This window comes from Prorops nasuta, unplaced genomic scaffold (assembly GCF_024137725.1).
Source record: "Prorops nasuta isolate Cenicafe-Biocafe unplaced genomic scaffold, Cenicafe_Pnas_1.2 PNAS00007, whole genome shotgun sequence".
In the NCBI taxonomy this organism is placed as follows: Eukaryota; Metazoa; Arthropoda; class Insecta; order Hymenoptera; family Bethylidae; genus Prorops; species Prorops nasuta.
Window position 1 is genome coordinate 4,057,534 of NW_027116804.1, and position 15,166 is coordinate 4,072,699.

The window sequence follows — 15,166 nt, forward strand, 5'->3', positions numbered from 1 at the left end:
CCCTAGAAATACTCCTCCTGCAAGTTACCGAATGTTACCGGTGGGCCATTCCACGTCAAAACAGACAGATTTCGGAGTACAACACCGATTTTTTTCTTAAAAATATGTGTTAATATATAAGAAAATACAAGACTTTTGGCGCTAGTTTGAGTCAAAAATCTTTTTTCGTTTCGGAGATACGAGCTGTCAAATTTGCAGTTTTACTGTTTTTGGTAAAAACACGTAATCTTTGAAAATTTATATCTCCTAAACGAATAAAGATAGAAGACTCTGGCTGGAACGAGTGTACTCAGAAAGAAACATACTTTATTAGAAAAATATAAAAAAAGACAGTTTATTTTAATTGGTTAAAACTATTAACAATTAAAATAAACATTTGAATTAACAAATGTGTTGTCATGCTCTGACAATTATAAAAAAATATCAGGAATGTTCCTTGGAATGTCCTCTACAAAGAAAAAAATTAAAACGCGTATACTCTCTTGGTGTTCATAGTGAAAAAAAATATTTTATCACGACGCGCACGGCCAGAAGCGTCGTTCGAGCGGCGTAAACCGGTGAAGCGCATGCGTAACTGAGCGCGACTAGTCTCTACATGTCGGAATCCATCAATCTATGAATAATGCGAGTTAATAACATGTTTTAATTGTTTGTTTATGTTTTTATAACTATTATAAATTAACAATATATATATTATTATTCTGCTTTATAAGCAGTCGTTATTTATTTACAAAATAATTAGCAATAAGACATTTGAACATGGCATTGAATATACAAATTATATACTAATTTATATTTACATATTTTATTAAATTATGGCAGAAGAAAATATTATGAATATGAAATTTCTGTACTGAAAATATTTAACAAACTTTAACAATTGTATAATTATCTGATTGAGGAAAAGCTTTAGTTTGTAATTGTGTCTTTGAATCTATCGTTAAAAATGCACGATAATTTCTAGTTCCTTTAACTATTTTTACTTTTCAAAAAAATCTCGTTTAAATTATTTTAATGCTTATTAAAACACTTCGTACGAGATTTTTTTGAAAAGTGAAAATAGTTAAAGTAACTTGAAATTATCGTGCATTTTTAACGATAGATTCAAAGACACAATTACAAACTAAAGCTTTTCCTCGATCAGATAATTAATACAATTGTTAAAGTTTGTTAAATATTTTCAGTACAGAAATTTCATATTCATAATATTTTCTTCTGCCATAATTTAATAAAATATGTAAATATAAATTAGTATATAATTTGTATATTCAATGCCATGTTCAAATGTCTTATTGCTAATTATTTTGTAAATAGATAACGACTGCTTATAAAGCAGAATAATAATAAATATATTGTTAATTTATAATAGTTATAAAAACATAAACAAACAATTAAAACATGTTATTAACTCGCATTATTCATAGATTGATGGATTCCGACATGTAGAGACTAGTCGCGCTCAGTTACGCATGCGCTTCACCGGTTTACGCCGCTCGAACGACGCTTCTGGCCGAGCGCGTCGTGATAAAATATTTTTTTTCACTATGAACACCAAGAGAGTATACGCGTTTTAATTTTTTTCTTTGTAGAGGACATTCCAAGGAACATTCCTGATATTTTTTTATAATTGTCAGAGCATGACAACACATTTGTTAATTCAAATGTTTATTTTAATTGTTAATAGTTTTAACCAATTAAAATAAACTGTCTTTTTTTATATTTTTCTAATAAAGTATGTTTCTTTCTGAGTACACTCGTTCCAGCCAGAGTCTTCTATCTTTATTCGTTTAGGAGATATAAATTTTCAAAGATTACGTGTTTTTACCAAAAACAGTAAAACTGCAAATTTGACAGCTCGTATCTCCGAAACGAAAAAAGATTTTTGACTCAAACTAGCGCCAAAAGACTTGTATTTTCTTATATATTAACACACATTTTTTAAAAAAAAATCGGTGTTGTACTCCGAAATCTGTCTGTTTTGACGTGGAATGGCCCAGATGAAGCAGAGCTATCGAGCGCCTAGATCAAAATTCGATTAATCGAAGGGCGATTGTTATCGAGCAGAAGCGATAAGTGAGAATACGAGAATCACTTAGATCGTCTGCGCAATGCGCATGTCCAAAGCTCGGGTGGGGGTAACCTATCCGACGGACGGCTAACGGGGCAAAACAGAAATTTGCCGGATCACTCCAGCGACAACCCTTGGACCAGACAGAACGAACAGCACTATTATATTGATACGTAGATGGCTGAGTCCACAGGACGGAAGAGGAGTACCGGGTCGGGCGACTCTGATGAGTTCGCAGAACCGACAGCTACCGATGCTTCCCAGGTAAACCTGGAGAAGAAGATCTCGAGTCTAGACGAGAGAATGGAAAAACTGGAAGGGTCGTTCCAAGATTTCATTTCTCAAGTCCAGCAGGCTTTTGACAAGCTGCTGAAAAATAAGACTGTTCCCGATGAAGCAGCAATGGCAGCTGCTTCTGCTACCGAAAAGCGCGCTAGAGGCCGACCGCGAAAGACCGCGGCCGCTCTACCGGCATCGGCCAATCAGGGTCAACCTTTGTTGACAGTGACAAGGCCGAGCGATGATCTCGAATCTCAACCGACATCAGACGATGCTTCGGCTGAGATATTCCAGGGGGCCTACAGGACGAGGGTCCTGAAGGGAAAACCTGGAAAAGTTACCGGCCAAGGGGATGACTGTATGCCCCGTTGGCGTGTTCTCGAATCTCTCCAGAGATCAAACTTGACCTTTGCGGGCGATGGAACGGAGGCGGTTGAGAGTTTTATTTCTCGAACCGATGCCGTCCTGAACCTTCTCAGGGTAAGAGATTCCGACCTTGTTGACGTCTTTCCCCACATCCTAACAGGTGTGGCGAGGATGTGGTTTGAGGATAATGAATTCTCAACCTGGTCTGATATTAAGTCCGCCTTAAGGTCGTATTTCAGATCACAAACATGGGAGGAAGAACTGGAGACTGAGCTTCTAACAAGAACTCAGGGTGCTAACGAATCTGTGCGAGCCTATTTGCAGACTATACAGTCGTATATTCGGAAAATAGGCAGAGAAAGATCGGATTGGAGCCGAATCGCTATCGCGCACAAGAATATGCTACCGGTGTATAGAAGAGGTATAGCTATACACAAAAATATGACGTATCGAGAATTTGAGCGTTTGGCGCTCAATTTCGAAGCCGCTTATAGGCCGTCATTAAAATACCGTCCACCTGCCGCGCCTGAGGAAAGTTTAGTTCCTGAGTTGGCGTATACCGGCAGTCATGGAAGGTCCTGAGAGTCTAGGCGACACGGTGTGCGTGCCCTAGAAGTGGATAAAACATCCAGCTCTGATACCGACGAATCAACAACGGAAGATTCGAATGATAATGAAGAGCATTTGAAAGCCTTTAAATCAACAAGGAACCGACAAGGAACCAGTTCCAAGTCGAAACCTTCGTTAGATAAGGCAGCTGGCAACAATAACAGCCGGCAGGGCTCAAAACGTAAACAACCGGGCCCGAGCGCTACCTGCTTTAATTGCGGGAAAGCTGGACACGGTTGGAGTGCGTGTAAAGAGCAGAGAACAATGTTCTGTTACCGATGTGGCAGCAAAGGGGTTTCTACGGCGGAGTGCCCTAAATGCTGTTCAAAAAACGCCAAGAGGAGTTAGTAAAATTTCCCGAGAATGTTACGACACTCCAAGAGCGGAAAAACATGATACCGAAAATCTTGGGTGAAAACCAAGATAATATATTCCCGGATAATTATGTCGAAGAATATTCAGTACAGCAGTGTGTGAATATTAACCATAATTATCGCTCCCGCGACTTCTCAGACCAACATGTTATGTTGGAGACGGAGAATGTAAACAAACACTCAGAGGACACAAGCGCTCGAGTGGTTGCTACCGAAAATTCGAACGATGATCAATCGGTCGATAAGTTACCGGTCGGTGATATTACTGATATAGTAATTACGACGTTTGGCGATAGATATAGGAAACTAGCATTCTACACCACGATCACCGTACAAGGGGAAAAGCTGCGTGCGCTGGTGGACTCGGGAGCCTCACGCACGTTTGCAGGCAAAGTAGCCATTGAATTGTTTAATTCAATTGGTATACAAGCCAATAAGATAGAACCCTTAAGAGTTACCGTTGGCAACAATTACACATGTAAAGTAATTGAGTCCGCCAAGATCCCGATATTTCTTGAGGGGAAGACAACTATAGTGGACACACTATGGATGCCTTCCTTGTCGAGTAATTTTATTTTGGGACTTGATTTCCTACAAGATGCTCATGTTGTCGTGGACTTCTCCACGGGAGAATGGGCTTACAAGGAAAAACCTCAAAATAAACATTGGTTCTCGAATGCCGAATCACTAAACTGTGTAGTGGTGAATAACGGCTTAATGGTTCCCGATAATGATAACGCTAAGAAATTACAAGAGTTTCTAGAAATTAAACTGCCCCCCATTTCTGGAAAACCTGGAATTTCAAAGTTACCGGCAGTCATAATTGACGTGCAAGATCACGAGCCAATCAGACAGCGAGCTCATAGGTGCACGGATAAAATCCGCCAAGCTATGTGGCAAGAGGTTGACGATATGCTAACCAATGGCATTATCGAACCGTCGCAAAGTGATTGGGCGAGCCCGGTAGTCATGGCGAAGAAAGCCAATGGCAAGCTCCGTTTTTGTGTGGATCTCCGGCGCGTTAACGCTGTAACTAAAAAGGATGCGTACCCATTACCGAACATGGCTGCGATCCTAGATGAGTTACGACAGGCCAATTATTTAACAACGCTCGACTTGAGTCAAGCGTATTGGCAGGTACCGCTAGCAGAAAAGTCACGTGGTATCACGGCTTTTATTGTTCCAGGCAGAGGCTTATTTCAATTTAAGCGAATGCCTTATGGATTAACTAATGCTCCCGCAATATTCCAGCGTGCTCTGGATAAATTATTGGGTCCCGAATTTTATCCACATGTATTCGTCTATTTGGATGACATTATCATTGTCACCAAAACATTTGACGAACACTTATTATGGTTGGATAAAGTTATCGAAAAGTTAAGGCAAACTGAGCTAACGATAAATAAGGAGAAAAGTTTCTTCTGTAGAACGGAAGTAAAATATCTCGGATTTATCGTAGACAGTCAAGGTCTTCGCGTGGATTCGGCGAAAACAGAAGCCGTAATCACGTTCCCGATACCGAAGAATTTAAAGCAAATTCGTAGATTCTTGGGAATGGCATCTTGGTATAGAAGATTCATTCCAGAATTTGCGACAGTTGCTGAACCGCTAACGAAATTGACAAAGAAAAATCAGTCATGGGAATGGACAGCCAATCAGCAGTCAGCATTCGACGCGCTGAAAGGATGTTTAACAAGCGCGCCAACGCTTGCCTGTCCAGATTTTTCGATCCCGTTTGCATTACAGACCGATGCTAGCAATGTTGGCTTAGGTGCTGTTTTGACACAAGTTATCGAAGGTCAAGAAAGAGTAATCGCCTACGCGAGTAGAGCGCTTATGGATCCCGAAAGAAAATATACCGTTACCGAGCAGGAATGCTTGGCAGTGGTGTGGTCGATAAGGAAGTTTCGATGTTACCTTGAGGGTTACCACTTCACTGTAATTACCGACCACAGCAGTCTCCGATGGTTGCATAATTTAAAAGATCCATCTGGAAGACTTGCTCGTTGGGCTCTCGCCTTGATGGAATACGATTTTACGATCGTACATCGTAAAGGAGCTTTAAATCATGTTCCTGATGCTTTGTCAAGAGCACCGGAAAGTTTAAATGCTTTGCTACCGTCTTACGCCGATACCAAGGATACGTGGTATTTAAAGCGCGTAAAGGATATCGAAAGAACGCCAGAAAAATTTCTTGATTGGAAATTAGATGGAGAGTTGATGTATCATCAACGACGTTCAGATTTGGCAGATGCTGAGCTCGAAGATCTTGATGCTTGGAAACTGGTGATACCCAGGGAGTACAGGCAGAAAGTGCTCGAAGAGTGCCATAAGTTACCGCAAGCCGGCCATCAAGGTATCGATCGTACATATCGACGCCTTTCGATAAATTACTTCTGGCCAGGTATGTTCAAAGATGTAACGGCTTACGTCAGTCACTGCGACGAATGTCAGCGTTGCAAGGTAGAACAACAAGCTCCCGTCGGCTTCATGGGACGTCGAATTGTTGAACAGCCGTGGACTGTAATATCGGCAGATATTATGGGCTCACTGACGCCAAGTAAACAAGGGTTCTCGTATGTGTTGGTAATCCAAGACCTATACACAAAATGGATCGAAGTAGCTCCACTTCGACGCGCTAACGGCAAAAAGATTGCAGAAGCTATCGAAAACTTGGTGATTCATAGATGGGGTACACCAAAAGTTTTAGTTACCGACAATGGTACCGAATTTGTAAATAAAGACATAACTGCTTTATTACAATTAACGGGTATGAGGCAAACCACGACACCTCCATATCATCCCCAGGCAAACCCCACCGAAAGGGTGAATAGAAGCCTGAAGATGATGATAAGGGCCTTTCTCGATTCTGATCATCGAGAGTGGGATCAGCATTTGGATGCATTTAGATTTGCATTCAATACTGCCCACCATGGTTCACTGCAAGCTACACCTGCATTTGCTAATCTGGGTAGAGAACCAGAATCGGCAAGGTCGATGCGACGTGACTTAGAAGGCGATACCGAAATCATGCAGCAACCGACAGAAAAGTGGTTGGCACGCATGAAACGCTTGGAAACACTTAGAACAGTTTTCAAGTATGCTCTCGAAGAAGCGCACGAACGACAGGCAAGACCGTATAATCTACGTCGTCGTGAAAAGCACTATGAGGTTGGCGAGTTAGTCTTAGTTCGCAACCGGCAGCTCTCGAATGCCGCAAAACACATATCGGCTGCACTGAACAAACCATTCGGTGGACCGTTTATGATTGCGAAGAAGTTATCGGAGACAGTTGTAGAATTGTCTGATTTGGCAGGAAACGTCACTGGCAAAATGTCTACGGCAGACATCAAGCCATACAAGCCTGAGCTACCGCAAGAGTAAACCCAGACTGAAGTGCATCACTGCACGCTTGGGCGTGGCAGCGAAAAACGAACTCGTGTTCGGGCGCTTTCGGTTTCGGGTCGAAACCTCCGTTACGGAGGGGGGTATGTAACGAAGTTCCCCGTTACGTATACGAGATACCGAATAAAGAACATAAAAGCTACCGAACAGTGGATATTATTAATCCCTACGTTACCGACTCGTGAGATAGGCTCACGAGTGGATTATAGCTAACGTCAAGGATAGACCCCGTTGACAGGCAGAGGCCCGGATGAAAAGACCGGCGCTCCAGTAAACGATGTCCAGGTTGTCCTGAGAAGTAAGGCAGGGCCATGCCAAACAACCCAGGCAACCTGAGATAAGGAGAAGCGGCCTCGGGGAGTCCTAAAACAATGACAGTGTCTATAAGTCCCCACGAGGAGGGGAAATAGAACATCGAGTCTGGCTTGAACGCTGGTTACGCGCGTCAAGCAGGCTGCGCGAATGTCGTGCGCAGACTGCCATAGCAGGCAGTCGGAACGCGACCATGGGACTGTGCTGATGTGTCCGTGCGTGCTGGTGAGCGCGTGACGCGGCACTCAGCATCCATGGGTCGGTTCGCGTACGTGAGGCGTGTGCTATAGGCCAGCCTGCACGTACGTCACGACTGGATACCGGCCAATGCATAGTGGGTTGTGCAGGGGCGTAGTTAGCCCGTTGGAATGTGTCCCGGTGCCCTCCGTAATCCCATAGGCTTGCGCTATGGCTGGACGGGCCGTGAACATTGCCTCCGTGGTGGTCCGCTCCTGGCAAAACGCTATGCTTTGGCAATTGATACCGCATGTTCCCGCACTCCTCACCACCACCTGTGTGTGGGTGGTGAGGGAGAAATGTATGCCCCTCAGCAGGCAGGTCTGCGAGGCTCGGACTTCCGTAAGGAACCCTCCCCTCTCTCCACGACCTAGCATACTGAGCGACCCTGGCTACCGCTACCGTCCATATGCATGGCCGCAGGGCCGTATAAGATGCATAGAGAATGGGGTCGAAGGACCCAATTGATAACGTAGGGTTGTTGGCCACCCAACTGACCAACTGGCGCCCTGATACCGATAGAAAAGGACGGGCGAAGGTAATGGGAAAACCCGTAGTGTGAGTGGCCCCTCGCACTGACGGGAATAACGTTACAAAATTCAGGCAAGTAAATTAATGAATTATTAATTATTATATAATTTTTGTATACGTACACAGTGGGAAGTTGAATCGTGTGTGGTTTCAACTACAGTGTAGTATATCATTTTCCAAGTTAAATTACAGAGTGAAGTTAGCTGAACCACCCACGATTCAATTTCCTACCGTGTACTACTTGCCCGGACGGGCCGAAAAGTGTAAAGTATATTTGAGTATTCATCAGTTGCACTTTGAACTGTCATCAACAGTACACATTTTGCCCGTTCGGGCAAGTAGTACACAGTAGGAAATTGAATCGTGGGTGGTTCAGCTAGCATCACTCTGTAATTTAACTTGGAAAATGATATACTACACTGTAGTTGAAACCACACACGATTCAACTTCCCACTGTGTACGTATACAAAAATTATATAATAATTAATAATTCATTAATTTACTTGCCTGAATTTATGTGATCTCAATACTTTATGTTGCCGATTGATTGACTTACTTGCCTAATTTATTTGATCTTCATGCTTTATGTTGCATGATATATTTATTAAGTAACCAGAAGAACTACTTCCTTTTCTGAAATATTTAACTGTAAAGTATTTTTTCAGATATTTTTGTCTAAAATTCTTTTTCTGCAATATTTCGTTTTTAATGTATTATTTTTTATTGTAAAAGTATTGATGTTTGATGTATGGAAATATATTTACCTAGAAATTTTTAAAGTAACATTTGAGTTTAAAAAATGTTTGGTCTTATAGATTATTTTGTTCAGTGGAATCACTTTCAATTACTTGCCGTCTTTTTTTTACACGAAAGTGTTTTTTTGGGGGATCTCAGAGCTTTTTGTAATGTGACAAAGATACATCTTAAGAATTTCTTTATGCAAATAATACAAAATGTAGTGAAACTCTTAAAGAAAGAATGTGTATTCTAATAATTAAATTTTATTGGACGGGAATATAAATTGAAATATATAAATAATTATATTGTTAACAATAATCAATTTTATTTAACAATATTAAAAATGGAAAAGTACAACATTTTAAATAATATATTGAAAAATTACATATCAACTCGTTATAAATAGTTTTGATGAAGAAAGATACAATAATTTTCTACATAAAAAATATGTATTACGAGATTTTATTTGAAACTGCGCGATACTCAGTGAGAAAATAATTTAATAATGATAGAAACTCATTGTGGAAATCATATCATTTTTAAATAGTTTACTCACTAGATATATTGCAGCCGAAGGCGCTATAATTGCGGCCAATATTTAGTGAAATGGCGTTTTAAACGCAGCCGTGGTGCTAATATTGTTGAACATGTTAAGCTGTTTTTACCCATGATAACAACTTTCAACATTTATAAAAGCAGACGTTAGAGATACGAATAACGTAACATTGAATTAATTAAATTTCCTTAAAGAATATGATAAACGTACCTTCTGAATTTCTGGGCCATGTTTTCTTTTGAACGAAATGATCGTTCGCATATATCCATGATTTATCCTTACGTATCATAGACGTATAATGACCAGTTGCAGCATCCTTGCCGTCATGGAAAATCGCACAATTTGCTTTATAAACTTTATCACCCATTTCTAATTTCTCAATAGGTATACCTTTAATGTTTCAGTTTTTAAGAACAATCCAATCTTTAACGTTTTCTATATTTTCAGTTTTGGTATTATATAGTGATAATTTAACAATCAGAACTTTGTTAGTAACTGTACTAGCAATTTTTTGATGAAGTTCTAAAGAACTCATGCAATTACTGCACAAAGAATTCAATAGTTTTTTCCACTTAGAGAAGTTGCTCTGAATTATTTCTTTCGTGTGCTCCAAGAATTACTTTTGCATAATTTTTTGGGAATTAACAAACTTCATACCATCAAATAGCGTAAGTAATAAAATATTATTATAAGATTGGGTAATATTTGTATGATAACATGAAGTACTGCATTTGTCCGTTTTTGTTAGATAATGTTGCACAACGCGATTCAAGCAACTTAATTTATCACACAGAGCAGTGATTAAATCACCAGCCTCATACTGCCACTTTCCAACAAATTGGATTTCAGTATATTGTCTAATATCAATGAGACGGCCAATCTTGCTGTATAAGATACAGTAGTGCCTGGACGGCGGTATAGACACGTCTATACCTACTTTTATGTACTTGCCGTCGAGACACTGCCGTGTCTCTTGATATTCTCTAAAGATTTATCAAAAGTTTCTATAAGCAAAAATAAAAGATTTTAGAGAATTGTCTGCTCCTATACGAAATAGTACACTTCTAATTGAATAAAAATTTACAATGCATTGTATAACTGCATTTGCGTATGAAGAAATATAATCACGTTTCATTATTCCTCTTATGTATTAATCAATATCATTTACATATACAGCAATTAATGACAAATTTAGATGACGAAAGATCTACTTATTACTACAACCTTCTATCCTCATTAAAATTAGTCACCAAAAATTTTCGTAAGTTATAATGTTTCATCTGCATATCTTTACGCAAACATGTGACTGCTTAGCCTATTTCCTACTATTCTAGATGCTCCTTCTTGTTTCTGATATAACCTGTAAATAAGAAAATTATAATATAAACATTGCTAATTAAGATAAAATATGTATAAATTAAAATTAGATAGGTATTATACGATACAATTTTCTTTCAATTGTTGCTTTGCTACTTATAGCTCAAGTCATATATAATAGTTCCCAGGCTTACTGTTTAAATATACATATACATCGGTTAATGAAAAATTAAAATGATGAAAGATCTGGTTATTACAACAACTTTCTATCCTCATTAACATTAGTCACCAAAAGTTTTTGTAAATTATAATGTTTTATCTGCATATCTTTACGCAAACATGTGACTGCTTAGCCAATTTCCCCCTATTATAGATGCTCCTTCTTCTTTCTGAAATAATCTGTAAATAAAACAAAATTTTAATATAAACAATGATAATTAAGAGAAAATTTGCTTGGATTAATTTTAGATACATATTAAACAATATAATTTACTTTCAATTGTTGCTTTGCTAGCTAAAGCTCAAGTCATACATAATAGTTTCCAGACTTAATATTTAAATACACATATACAACAATTAATGACAATTTTAAATGATGAAAGATCTACTTATTACTAAAAACATCTATCTTCAATAGTTAGGCACTAACAGTTTACGTATGTTAAAATGTTTTATATGCTTATCTTTACGCAAATATGTGATAGCTTAGTCAATTTTCCGCCATTGTAGATGCCCCTTCTTCTTTCTACGATAACCTGTAAATAAGATAAATTTATAATATAAAAAAAATGCTATTTAAGAGAAAATTGGTTTGAATTAAAATTGGATACGTATAATACAATATAATTTTCCTTTCAGTTGTTACTTTGCTACTGAAACTTCATCTCAAACATAATAGTACCCAAGCTGACTATTTAAATATACATACACAACAAATAATGACAATTTTAAATGATGAAAGTTCTATTTATTACTTAAACCTTGTATCTTCAATAATTATAGGCACCAACAGTTTAGGTATGTTAAAATTTTTTTCTGCATACCTTTATGCAAATAATTGAGAGTTTACCCAATTTTCCACTATTCTAGATGCTCCTTTTTCTTTCTGACATATCCTGTAAATAAGACAAATTTATTATATAATGCTACTTAAGAGAAAATTGGTTTGAATTAAAATTGGATATGTACTTATTATAAAATATAATTTTCCTTTTAATTGTTGCTTTGCTACATAAAGCTCATCTCAAACATAATATAATTGAATAATTTTATAATATCCACAAATGGCTCATACTCACCATACAGCTGCTGGATACAAATTATTTCTACTCTTTTTTTCCATTCGGATGCTTGTTGTTGCATTATTTAAGAATATATTGCCTGGTAATCATTTTATAAAAATATAATAACAATACAAGAGGTTATGAACCGAAAATGTGATAATATTTAAATTTCCACTACCTGCAGGTCACAAATTAAATTGAAATAAGTATCTCAATATTATTGTATTAGATTTTATTGATAAATATCATGTATCACCATATACCAAACAGAATTCTCCAACATAATCTGAAATTAATACAAAAAAATATATCTGTAAAAACATGAATATATATTTATATATTTTAATATTTTTGTCTTACAATTTTATAGATCTTACGCAGTGTAAAATACCAGGCCTCTTTTTAGTCGAAATCTATATTTATCATCCTCTGTAGCATTGTCTAATTGAATGATTTTCTAATATCCATAAATGGCTCATACTCTACATAATCACCCCATTACAAAAATTGGCTCAGATGATGTAAAAATGACTGGATTTCTGGTCATAACGACGTCATCTCGACCAATCTTGCTACTGGGACAGCTCCTGGATACAATTTGATAACTTCTATTTTATTTTCCCATTCCGATACTTGTTGTTGCATTTTTGAAGAATATATTACCTGCCAATCATTTTATAAGAATATAATAACAATAGTTTAAAATATTAATGGTATATGACTGCATATAAGTATATAAAAGTACTTATATAGATTCAATTTTTAAACATACGTACAAACCAAGTTATGGTCAATTTAAATGATGAAAGAAGATTCATTTTGTTAATGCAACCTTCTAATCTCATTGAAATTAGTCACAAACAGTGACTGTATGTCAAATTATTCTTTCTGTCTACCTTTATATATTTATCATTCTCATTGATCTTCGATTATTCCAACTATTTGTTGCATATTTCCAAAACAATCTGCTATTTAGGAAACAATAATAATATTCACTAACATATATAACAGAAAGACTAAGACTGAATTAAATCTAAATATTAATTGTTAAATGTTATTTACTTTCTAATTTGTCCATCGTAATCCATTATATCTGATTTAAATAACCTGAGTAAGCTTGAAGTATATGCTGGTATACAACTGCGTATATAAATATATAAAAATATCTAGATTCAATTTTTATACATACGTACAAACCATGTTATGGCAAATTTAAATGATGAAAGAAGATATATTTATTAATACAACCTTCTAACCTCATTAAAATTATAAGTCACAAAAGATCAATATATGTTTAATTCTTGTTTCTGCATACCTTTATATATGTAATCTGTTCGATCTGCCATTCGTTCATCTGCTTTCTGCATTTTGCTAACACAATCTATAATTTTGAAAACACATACTATAATAATAATATTGATTAACACATTTAATATTAAAACTGAGTAAATAAAAATCAGATATTGAAAAATGTTATTTAACTTTTAATTTGTTCTTCAAGATGCATTGAAACTAACCTAAATAATCTGCGTATTAAGGGTTATAGACTATACCACAACTATTTTCCTTGTTTTGGCATCATTTTGTTACCAATTACTTTATTAATTGGAATGTGATGAGCGTTTATAAACGCATGGTTTTCTATTAGTCACTCTATTTCCTGTAACCTATAAAACAAAGAAATCACAAAGTACCATTGCTCAAATATTTGTTCTAACAAACAATACTTATCTAATTGTTTTCTGGATCATTGCCATATAATTGATGCATCCAAATTTTTACTATGAATTCACGTGGAAAACTCACGTGCCAATCATACTAACAAAACGAACACTTCGATGGATACTACATATACGTCGCGCCTGCTTTGCGGCCATATAGGAATCTGTTTCACACCTATAGCACGAACACGTTCGGACTATATCGGAAGAGTGGTGGAGGACAGAAGATGTCGTTGATAGACTTCTATTGTGAAAGAGTGAGACTTCCGAGTGAGACAACAATTTTCGGTCGGAAGAAGAAGAAAAGCTGAAACTAAAATAGCTGATCGTAATTGCTCAATCTTGATATCTCAGCATTGAGTGTACCGATTTAGACGTTTGTAGTCTCATTCGAAAGCTTATAATCGATTTATATAATGAAAGTTTCATTAAAATTTTCATTAAATGAACCGCTCGGAAAATATATCCATCGGAAGAATCGAGTGGTATAGTTTGGTTCAATCTTCGCGTAAAAGTAAGTAGTGTCGTGCGGCTCGTATTTTTTTAATTACTTGCCGCGTAACACTACCGTGTTACTTGATACGGTGCATTTCGTGTTCGTGAGCCGTATAAAAGTTTATCAATTAAGGACCAAAAAAGCGTAAATTTCGTCTTCAAAAATATTCACGGGATAAAATATTGCAACACAGGACATGAACATTATAATCAAGAAGATATTTACAAATTTGTGAATAGCATAAAATTGGATTGTGAATACCCCCTAGTAGCGTATAAAGGGGGAAATGTAGAACGGGATGTTCTATATTACTTGGATATCCCAAATATAAATTTGGAAAGGTTTGGTTGTCCAAAATTTGATAATTTGATAGCCACTATAAAACCTTGCAACACCCCGTGTAAACTACACGTAAAAATGTTTACCGATCATACGAAAAAACCTATACATTGTGTATATCAAGAGGTAAACGTTCTCGCACTATGGATACAGCAACAAATAGATGTGAATATCAAATGTTAAACTTACAATTTGTAAAAATATTAACTGGATTTCTCTGTTTCAGATGATTGAATAAAATATATATTGATAAAAGTTTAATTATTAGTTTAATTGTAAAACATTTAATTTTATATATTTGTATAAATTTATGTATATTTGCTTCATTTTTGTATGTCCGAACAATTATAAGTTTCTATCATTTATATAAATTTTATGTATATTTGTTTAATTATAAATTTAATTGTAAAAACATTTTATATATTTGTATATATGAATAAATTCCATCTGGTAGGCACATGCAACTCTTCTACCAATTGTTTCTTCTCCTCACTTCCCATGACTATTCCACTACGTATTATGTTTACACTAGCTC

At 36.6% G+C, this 15,166-nt stretch overlaps 1 long non-coding RNA gene across 1 annotated transcript; it reads right to left on the reverse strand.

Moving 5' to 3' along the window:
- Positions 1 to 12,659: 12,659 nt before the first annotated feature.
- On the reverse strand, positions 12,660 to 13,667 carry LOC136775189 (uncharacterized). The gene is made up of 3 exons (XR_010822913.1): positions 13,593 to 13,667; positions 13,391 to 13,456; positions 12,660 to 12,738 (listed from the first exon to the last, which is right to left on the reverse strand). It is a non-coding gene; the product is annotated as an uncharacterized lncRNA (long non-coding RNA).
- Positions 13,668 to 15,166: the final 1,499 nt, after the last annotated feature.